The 8,607-nt window shown below is 52.6% G+C and overlaps 1 long non-coding RNA gene across 2 annotated transcripts in view; it reads left to right on the top strand.

The window, feature by feature from the left end:
- The window catches only part of LOC137563243 (uncharacterized), a 47,722-nt gene that overhangs the window by 401 nt on the left and 38,714 nt on the right, over positions 1–8,607 (top strand). The gene's annotated exons all lie outside the window — the stretch shown is intronic.

Below are 8,607 nucleotides of genomic sequence, written 5' to 3'. Positions count from 1 at the left end.
GAACTCTTATATACTGGGCAACTAATACCCCCCCCCCCCCCTGGAGGGGATAAAGAACCCCCTGGTGGGCAAGAATAACCCCCTTAGATGGAACTAAACGACGCACCTGCCAATAATGACAGCCGGTGTAGTGAAAAATTTTGCTACCCATCATATTTTGTAGTGTTGTCCGGATCATGAACGATTCGGATCTTTGATCCGAATCTATTTAATGAGTCGATCATCCGAATCATCAAAATGAACGATTCGGATCGCAAAAGGGGCGGGGCCAGGAGCGACACGCCCCCTCTCAGCGGGCAGCGGGGTCCTGGAAGCAGAGCTGAGATGGATCGCTCTGTTGGATGGGAGGCAGCCTTGCAGGGACAGCAGGTAGATAAGAGAGAGGGGACATGGGTGCCACTGCCAGATATGTGTAGAGCACACATACTGGCTGAAACGTGCTTCTCATTATAGGCTGGCTGTTCCGTAGTTGTGCACAGTGAACACATTTGAAGCTTTTGGCTCAGCACAGCTCAGTAACTTTGCAGACACTGTGATTGCAGGGCAAAATGATCCTCCTCCACTCGGCACTAAACAGCTGCACTTATCTTCTGGGAATGCTTTCCTTCACTGTGTGACGTTTGCATGGAAAGTACACAGATGAGCATATAGGTGAAATAAATACATGTAAAGCATATGATTGCAGCATGTGGGTATTGTGTGCACAAACATTTCTGCTCTCTGCTCGTCCCTCCTCCCTTCTCTGTCCACTCCCTGCCCTCTGTCCATCTTCTCCCCTTCTCTCTGTGTGTCCACCTCCCTCCCCTTCTCCTGTCCACAGCAGTAGTGTTGTCCGGATCATGAACGATTCGGATCTTTGATCCGAATCTATTTTATGAGTCGATCATCCGAATCATCAAAATGAACGATTCGGATCGCAAAAGGGGCGGGGCCAGAAGCGACACGCCCCCTCTCAGCGGGCAGCGGGCTCCTGGAAGCAGAGCTGAGATGGATCGCTCTGTTGGATGCGAGGCAGCCTTGCAGGGACAGCAGGTAGCAGAGAGAGGGGACATCGGTGCCACTGCCAGATATGTGTAGAGCACACATACTGGCTATAACGTGCTGCTCATTATAGGCTGGCTGTTCCGTAGTGCTGCACAGTGATCACATTGGAAACTTTTGGCTCAGCACAGCTCAGTAACTTTGCAGGCACTGTGATTGCACTGCACTCGGCACTAAACAGCTGCACTCATCTTCTGGGAATGCTTTCCTTCACTGTGCGACGTTTGCAGTCAAAGTATACAGATGAGCATATAGGTGAAATATATGTAAAGCATATGATTGCAGCATGTGGGTATTGTGTGCAAACAAACATTTCTGCTCTCTGCTCGTCCCTCCTCCCTTCTCTGTCCACTCCCTGCCCTCTGTCCATCTTCTCCCCTTCTCTGTGTGTCCACCCCCCTCCCCTTCTCCTGTCCACAGCAGGGAAAGACCTGTCCTGCTAGTCATTTCACCCCGAATGCTTCGGTAGTAAAATGATCCGAGATTCGGATCAAAGATCCGGATCTTTTCAATGATCCGATTCGAATCATCCGGATCATTGAAAAGATCCGAACTTCCCATCTCTACACAGCAGGGAAAGACCTGTCCTGCTAGTCATCTCACCCCGAATGCTTCGGTAGTAAAATGATCCGAGATTCGGATCAAAGATCCGGATCTTTTCAATGATCCGATTCGAATCATCCGGATCATTGAAAAGATCCGAACTTCCCATCTCTAATATTTTGCAACTTGCCATAGAGGACAGTGTATGGCTGTGTAGGCGTGGCTCCTCTCTGTTTACACGCCTGTAATTTTTTGCAACCAATGTGAAAGAAGGCGGGGCAGTCCATTCAAGTTGCAAAATAGCAGTATGGCCTGGCTGATGGGCTCCAGTGGCATGTCGGTGTGGCCTGTCTGATGGGGTGCAGTGGCATGTCGGTGTGGCCTGTCTGATGGGGTGCAGTAGCATGTCGGTGTGGCCTGTCTGAGGGGGTGCAGTGGCATGTCAGTGCGGCCTGTCTGATGGGGTGCAGTGGCATGTCAGTGCGGCCTGTCTGATGGGGTGCAGTGGCATGTCAGTGCGGCCTGTCTGATGGGGTGCAGTGGCATGTCAGTGCGGCCTGTCTGATGGGGTGCAGTGGCATGTCAGTGCGGCCTTTCTGATGGGGTGCAGTGGCATGTCGGTGTGGCCTATCTGAAGGGGTGCAGTGGCATGTCAGTGCGGCCTGTCTGATGGGGTGCAGTGGCATGTCAGTGCGGCCTGTCTGATGGGGTGCAGTGGCATGTCGGTGTGGCCTATCTGAAGAGGTGCAGTGGCATGTCAGTGCGGCCTGTCTGATGGGGTGCAGTGGCATGTCAGTGCGGCCTGTCTGATGGAGTGCAGTGACATGTCAGTGCGGCCTGTCTGATGGGGTGCAGTGGCATGTCAGTGCGGCCCGTCTGATGGGGTGCAGTGGCATGTCGGTGTGGCCTATCTGAAGGGGTGCAGTGGCATGTCAGTGCAGCCTGTCTGATGGGATGCAGTGGCATGTCAGTGTGGCCTGTCTGAAGGGGTGCAGGGACAAGTCAGAGTGGCCTGTCTGATGGGGTGCAGTGGCATGTCAGTGCGGCCTGTCTGATGGGGTGCAGTGGCATGTCAGTGCAGCCTGTCTGATGGGATGCAGTGGCATGTCAGTGTGGCCTGTCTGATGGGGTGCAATGGCATGTCAGTGTGGCCTGTCTGAAGGGGTGCAGGGACATGTCATAGTGGCCTGTCTGATGGGGTGCAGGGACATGTTAGTGTGGCCAGTCTGATGGGGTTCAGTGACATGTCAGTGTGGTCTGTCTGATGGAGTGCAGTGGCATGTCAGTGTGGCCTGTCTGATGGGGTGCAGTGGCATGTCAGTGTGGTCTGTCTGATGGAGTGCAGTGGCATGTCAGTGTGGTCTGTCTGATGGAGTGCAGTGGCATGTCAGTGCAGCCTGTCTGATGGGGTGCAGTGGCATGTCAGTGTGGCCTGTCTGAAGGGGTGCAGGGACATGTCATAGTGGCCTGTCTGATGGGGTGCAGTGGCATGTCAGTGTGGCCAGTCTGAAGGGGTGCAGGGACATGTCAGAGTGGCCTGTCTGATGGGGTTATGAGCAGACAAGCGGTCGGGCGTACAAGGATCTTAGACGGCAGCGGTGAGCGGTTTCTCGGGGACCCGACGTTGCTGTACTTCAGATTACATGTTATATGCTTGATCCATCCGAGGCTTGCGAGTGCAATAATCTTTTATATTTTATTAAAGCCTTACGATATTACACTATATTAGTGTTTTTAGTTACAGTTCAAAACGGAATAAGGTGGCAGAAGGAAGCTGAGTCTCCCATATTTTGTTAATCCTGCCTCCAGAGAATTGGGAGGTTCCATATGGTGAGTGCGGGCACATTGGGGTGTCCTGGCATGGGTGATGAAATAGACTGATCAGTGCACCCTTGTGAAGGGTCTCGTTGGCGGTCTCTCCTGCAGTACAGTCCTTTGTAAACGCAGTGTTACACTATGTGCGTTTTTCTTTCTTTCTGCATGTTGATGCGACTGTTCTGGACTGAGGATTAAAGGGGAAGTCGGCACCTTTCTGGCAAGGACTCTTGTTTGAAGAAATTGGTGGACTAACCGTGAGGTTTAAACTTTTAGTACTAAGTAACAGATGTGTGCGGTCTTTTCAATACAATTTTGCTTTATGTCCACATATTGACATTGAGAAGGCGAACCGCGGAGTGCATTTCTGTATCTATAAGAGCATACTTATTCTGTTGACATTTGTCTGATGGGGTGCAGTGGCATGTCAGTGCGGCCTGTCTGATGGGGTGCAGTGGCATGTCAGTGCGGCCTGTCTGATGGGGTGCAGTGGCATGTTGGTGTGGCCTATCTGAAGGGGTGCAGTGGCATGTCAGTGCGGTCTGTCTGATGGGGTGCAGTGGCATGTCAGTGCAGCCTGTCTGATGGGGTGCAGTGGCATGTCAGTGCGGCCTGTCTGATGGGGTGCAGTGGCATGTCAGTGTGGTCAGTCTCATGGGTGCAGAGTATGTCAGTGTGGTCTGTTTGATGGGCTGCAGTGGCATGTCAGTCTTGCCTGTCTGATAGGGTGCAGTGGCATGTCAGTGTGGCCTGTCTGATGGGGTGCAGTGGCATGTCAGTGTGGCCTGTCTGATGGGGTGCAGTGGCATGTCAGTGTGCCCTGTCTGATGGGGTGCAGTGGCATGTCAGTGTGGCCTGTCAGATGGGGTGCAGTGGCATCTCAGTGTGGCCTGTCTGATAGGGTGCAGTGGCATGTCAGTGTAGTCTGTCTGATGGGGTGAATAGCATGTCACTGTGGCCTGTCTGATGGGTGCAGTGACATGTCAGAGTGGCCTGTCTGATGGGGTGCAGTGACATGTCCGATAGGGTGCAGTGACATGTCCGATAGGGTGCAGGGACAGGTTTGGGCACAGACAGAGAATTCAGCAACATAAAACTCTCCCCCAAAAAAAAAAAATTGTAAAGGCAACAAGAGGGACACTAAAACAACCATGACATCTAACAGGAGCAACAAAAAAAACAGTGGATGGATGTCGCATTACAGTAGTAGGTGTAGCTTAAGCAAAGTAAGGCACTAATTTGGGGCAGTGGTGGCAGTAAAGCAAAGACATAAGGGACACATATGGTGTGACTGACGGCCTGAGGGTGGGAGCCAGTGAATGGAATTCAAGAGTTTAACGGCAGCAGGGAAGAAGGAGTTCATGTGCCTAGCTGTCTTGGTGGAAATGGTCCGTAGCCTACTGCCGGATGGGAGCACATTAAAGTAGTGGTGTCCTGGGTGTGAGCGGTCATTTGCGATCCTTTGTGCTCTGGAGCGCAGTCTGGAGTTGTAGAGGAGGTCAAGCGAAGGGAGCGGTTTCCCAATGATTCTCTCCGCCGACCTGATGACCCTCTGAAGCTTGTATTTGTCTCTGTTTGAGGATCCAGCATACTACACCAGAATAGAGGTGCAGTTGACGGATGAGGTGTAGGGACATGGCAGCATAGAAGGTCTGATGGGGTGCAGTGGCATGTCAGTGTGGCCTGTCTGATGGGGTGCAGTGGCATGTCAGTGTGGCCTGTCTGATGGGGTGCAGTGGCATGTCAGTGTGGCCTGTCTGATGGGGTGCAGTGGCATGTCAGTGTGGCCTGTCTGATGGGGTGCAGTGGCATGTCAGTGTGGCCTGTCTGATAGGGTGCAGTGGCATGTCAGTGTGGTCTGTCTGATGGGGTGAAGAGCATGTCAGTGTGGCCTGTCTGATGGGTGCAGTGACATGTCAGAGTGGCCTGTCTGATGGGTTGCAGTGACATGTCAGAGTGGCCTGTCCGATAGGGTGCAGGGACAGCTTAGTGTGGCCTGTCTGATGGGGTGCAGGGACATGTTAGTGTGGCCTGTCTGATGGGGTGCAGGGACATGTTAGTGTGGCCAGTCTGATGGGGTTCAGTGACATGTCAGTGTGGTCTGTCTGATGGAGTGCAGTGGCATGTCAGTGTGGCCTGTCTGATGGGGTGCAGTGGCATGTCAGTGTGGTCTGTCTGATGGAGTGCAGTGGCATGTCAGTGTGGTCTGTCTGATGGAGTACAGTGGCATGTCAGTGTGGCCTGTCTGATGGGGTGCAATGGCTTGTCAGTGTGGCCTGTCTGAAGGGGTGCAGGGACATGTCATAGTGGCCTGTCTGATGGGGTGCAGTGGCATGTCAGTGTGGCCAGTCGGAAGGGGTGCAGGGACATGTCAGAGTGGCTTGTCTGATGGGGTTATGAGCAGACAAGCGGTCGGGCGTACAAGGATCTTAGACGGCAGCGGTGAGCGGTTTCCCGGGGACCCGACGTTGCTGTACTTCAGATTACATGTTATATGCTTGATCCATCCGAGGCTTGCGAGTGCAATAATCTTTTATATTTTATGAAAGCCTTACGATATTACACTATATTAGTGTTTTTAGTTACAGTTCAAAACGGAATAAGGTGGCAGAAGGAAGCTGAGTCTCCCATATTTTGTTAATCCTGCCTCCAGAGAATTGGGAGGTTCCATATGGTGAGTGCGGGCACATTGGGGTGTCCTGGCATGGGTGATGAAATAGACTGATCAGTGCACCCTTGTGAAGGGTCTCGTTGGCGGTCTCTCCTGCAGTACAGTCCTTTGTAAACGCAGTGTTACACTATGTGCGTTTTTCTTTCTTTCTGCATGTTGATGCGACTGTTCTGGACTGAGGATTAAAGGGGAAGTCGGCACCTTTCTGGCAAGGACTCTTGTTTGAAGAAATTGGTGGACTAACCGTGAGGTTTAAACTTTTAGTACTAAGTAACAGATGTGTGCGGTCTTTTCAATACAATTTTGCTTTATGTCCACATATTGACATTGAGAAGGCGAACCGCGGAGTGCATTTCTGTATCTATAACAGCATACTTATTCTGTTGACATTTGTCTGATGGGGTGCAGTGGCATGTCAGTGCGGCCTGTCTGATGGGGTGCAGTGGCATGTCAGTGCGGCCTGTCTGATGGGGTGCAGTAGCATGTTGGTGTGGCCTATCTGAAGGGGTGCAGTGGCATGTCAGTGCGGTCTGTCTGATGGGGTGCAGTGGCATGTCAGTGCAGCCTGTCTGATGGGGTGCAGTGGCATGTCAGTGCGGCCTGTCTGATGGGGTGCAGTGGCATGTCGGTGTGGCCTATCTGAACGGGTGCAGTGGCATGTCAGTGCGGCCTGTCTGATGGGGTGCAGTGGCATGTCAGTGTGGTCTGTCTGATGGGGTGCAGTGGCATGTCGGTGTGGCCTATCTGAAGGGGTGCAGTGGCATGTCAGTGCGGCCTGTCTGATGGGGTGCAGTGGCATGTCAGTGCAGCCTGTCTGATGGGATGCAGTGGCATGTCAGTGTGGCCTGTCTGATGGGGTGCAGTGGCATGTCAGTGTGGCCTGTCTGAAGGGGTGCAGGGACATGTCATAGTGGCCTGTCTGATGGGGTGCAGTGGCATGTCAGTGTGGCCAGTCTGAAGGGGTGCAGGGACATGTCAGAGTGGCCTGTCTGATGGGGTTATGAGCAGACAAGCAGTCGGGCGTACAAGGATCTTAGACGGCAGCGGTGAGCGGTTTCTCGGGGACCCGACGTTGCTGTACTTCAGATTACATGTTATATGCTTGATCCATCCGAGGCTTGCGAGTGCAATAATCTTTTATATTTTATTAAAGCCTTACGATATTACACTATATTAGTTTTTTTAGTTACAGTTCAAAATGGAATAAGGTAGCAGAAGGAAGCTGAGTCTCCCATATTTTGTTAATCCTGCCTCCAGAGAATTGGGAGGTTCCATATGGTGAGTGTGGGGACATTGGTGTGTCCTGGCATGGGTGATGAAATAGACTGATCAGTGCACCCTTGTGAAGGGTCTCGTTGGCGGTTTCTCCTGCAGTACAGTCCTTTGTAAACGCAGTGTTACACTATGTGCGATAATTTTTACAATTTTATGGTCCTTTCTACATAAGTGAAACCTTGATGAGGTGCATGAACATGGCAGCCTGTAAGGTCTGATGGGGTGCAGTGGCATGTCAGTGTGGCCTGTCTGATGGGGTGCAGTGGCATGTCAGTGTGGTCTGTCTGATGGCTGCAGTGGCATGTCAGTGTGGTCTGTCTGATAGGGTGCAGGGACATGGCAGCGTGGATGGTCTGATGGGGTGCAGTGGCATGTCAGTGTGGCCTGTCTGATCGGTTGCAGTGGCATGTCAGTGTTGTCTGTCTGATAGAGTGCAGTGGCATGTCAGTGTGGCCTGTCTGATCGGGTGTAGGGACATGGCAGCGTGGATGGTCTGATGGGGTGCAGTGGCATGTCAGTGTGGCCTGTCTGATTGGTTGCAGTGGCATGTCAGTGTGGTCTGTCTGATAGGGTGTAGGGACATGGCAGCGTGGAAGGTCTGATAGGGTGCAGTGGCAAGTCTGGCTTGCCTGTCTTTTGGGGTGCAGGGACAAGTTAGTGTGGCTAGTCTGATGGGGTTCAGTGACATGTCTGATGAGGTGCATGGACATGTTAGAGTGGCCTGTCTGATGAGGTGCATGGACATGGCAGCGTGTAAGGTCTGATGGGGTGGAGTGGCATGTCAGTGTGGCCTGTCTGATGGCTGCAGTGACATGTCAGTGTGGTCTGTCTGATAGGGTGCAGGGACATGGCAGCGTGGAAGGTCTGATGAAGTGCAGTGGCATGTCAGTGTGGCCTGTCTGATCGGTTGCAGTAGCATGTCAGTGTTGTCTGTCTGATAGGGTGCAGTGGCATGTCAGTGTTGTCTGTCTGATAGGGTGCAGTGGCATGTCAGTGTGGCCTGTCTGATAGGGTGCAGTGGCATGTCAGTGTGGCCTGTCCGATAGGGTGCTGTGGCATGTCAGTGTGGCCTGTCTGATTGGTTGCAGTGACATGTCAGAGTGGCCTGTCTGATGGGGTCCAGGAGCATGTCAGTGTGGCTTGTCTGATGGGGTGCAGGGACATGGCAGCATGGAAGGTCTGATGGGGTGCTGTGGCATGTCAGTGTGGCCTGTCTGATGGGGTGCAGTGGCATGTCAGTGTGGCCTGTCTGATGGGGTGCA

The sequence above is a fragment of the Hyperolius riggenbachi genome, chromosome 3, assembly GCF_040937935.1.
Source record: "Hyperolius riggenbachi isolate aHypRig1 chromosome 3, aHypRig1.pri, whole genome shotgun sequence".
Classification (NCBI taxonomy): domain Eukaryota; kingdom Metazoa; phylum Chordata; class Amphibia; order Anura; family Hyperoliidae; genus Hyperolius; species Hyperolius riggenbachi.
The sequence above is the reverse complement of the archived record's forward strand: the minus strand, read 5'-3'. Positions and strand labels throughout refer to the sequence as shown.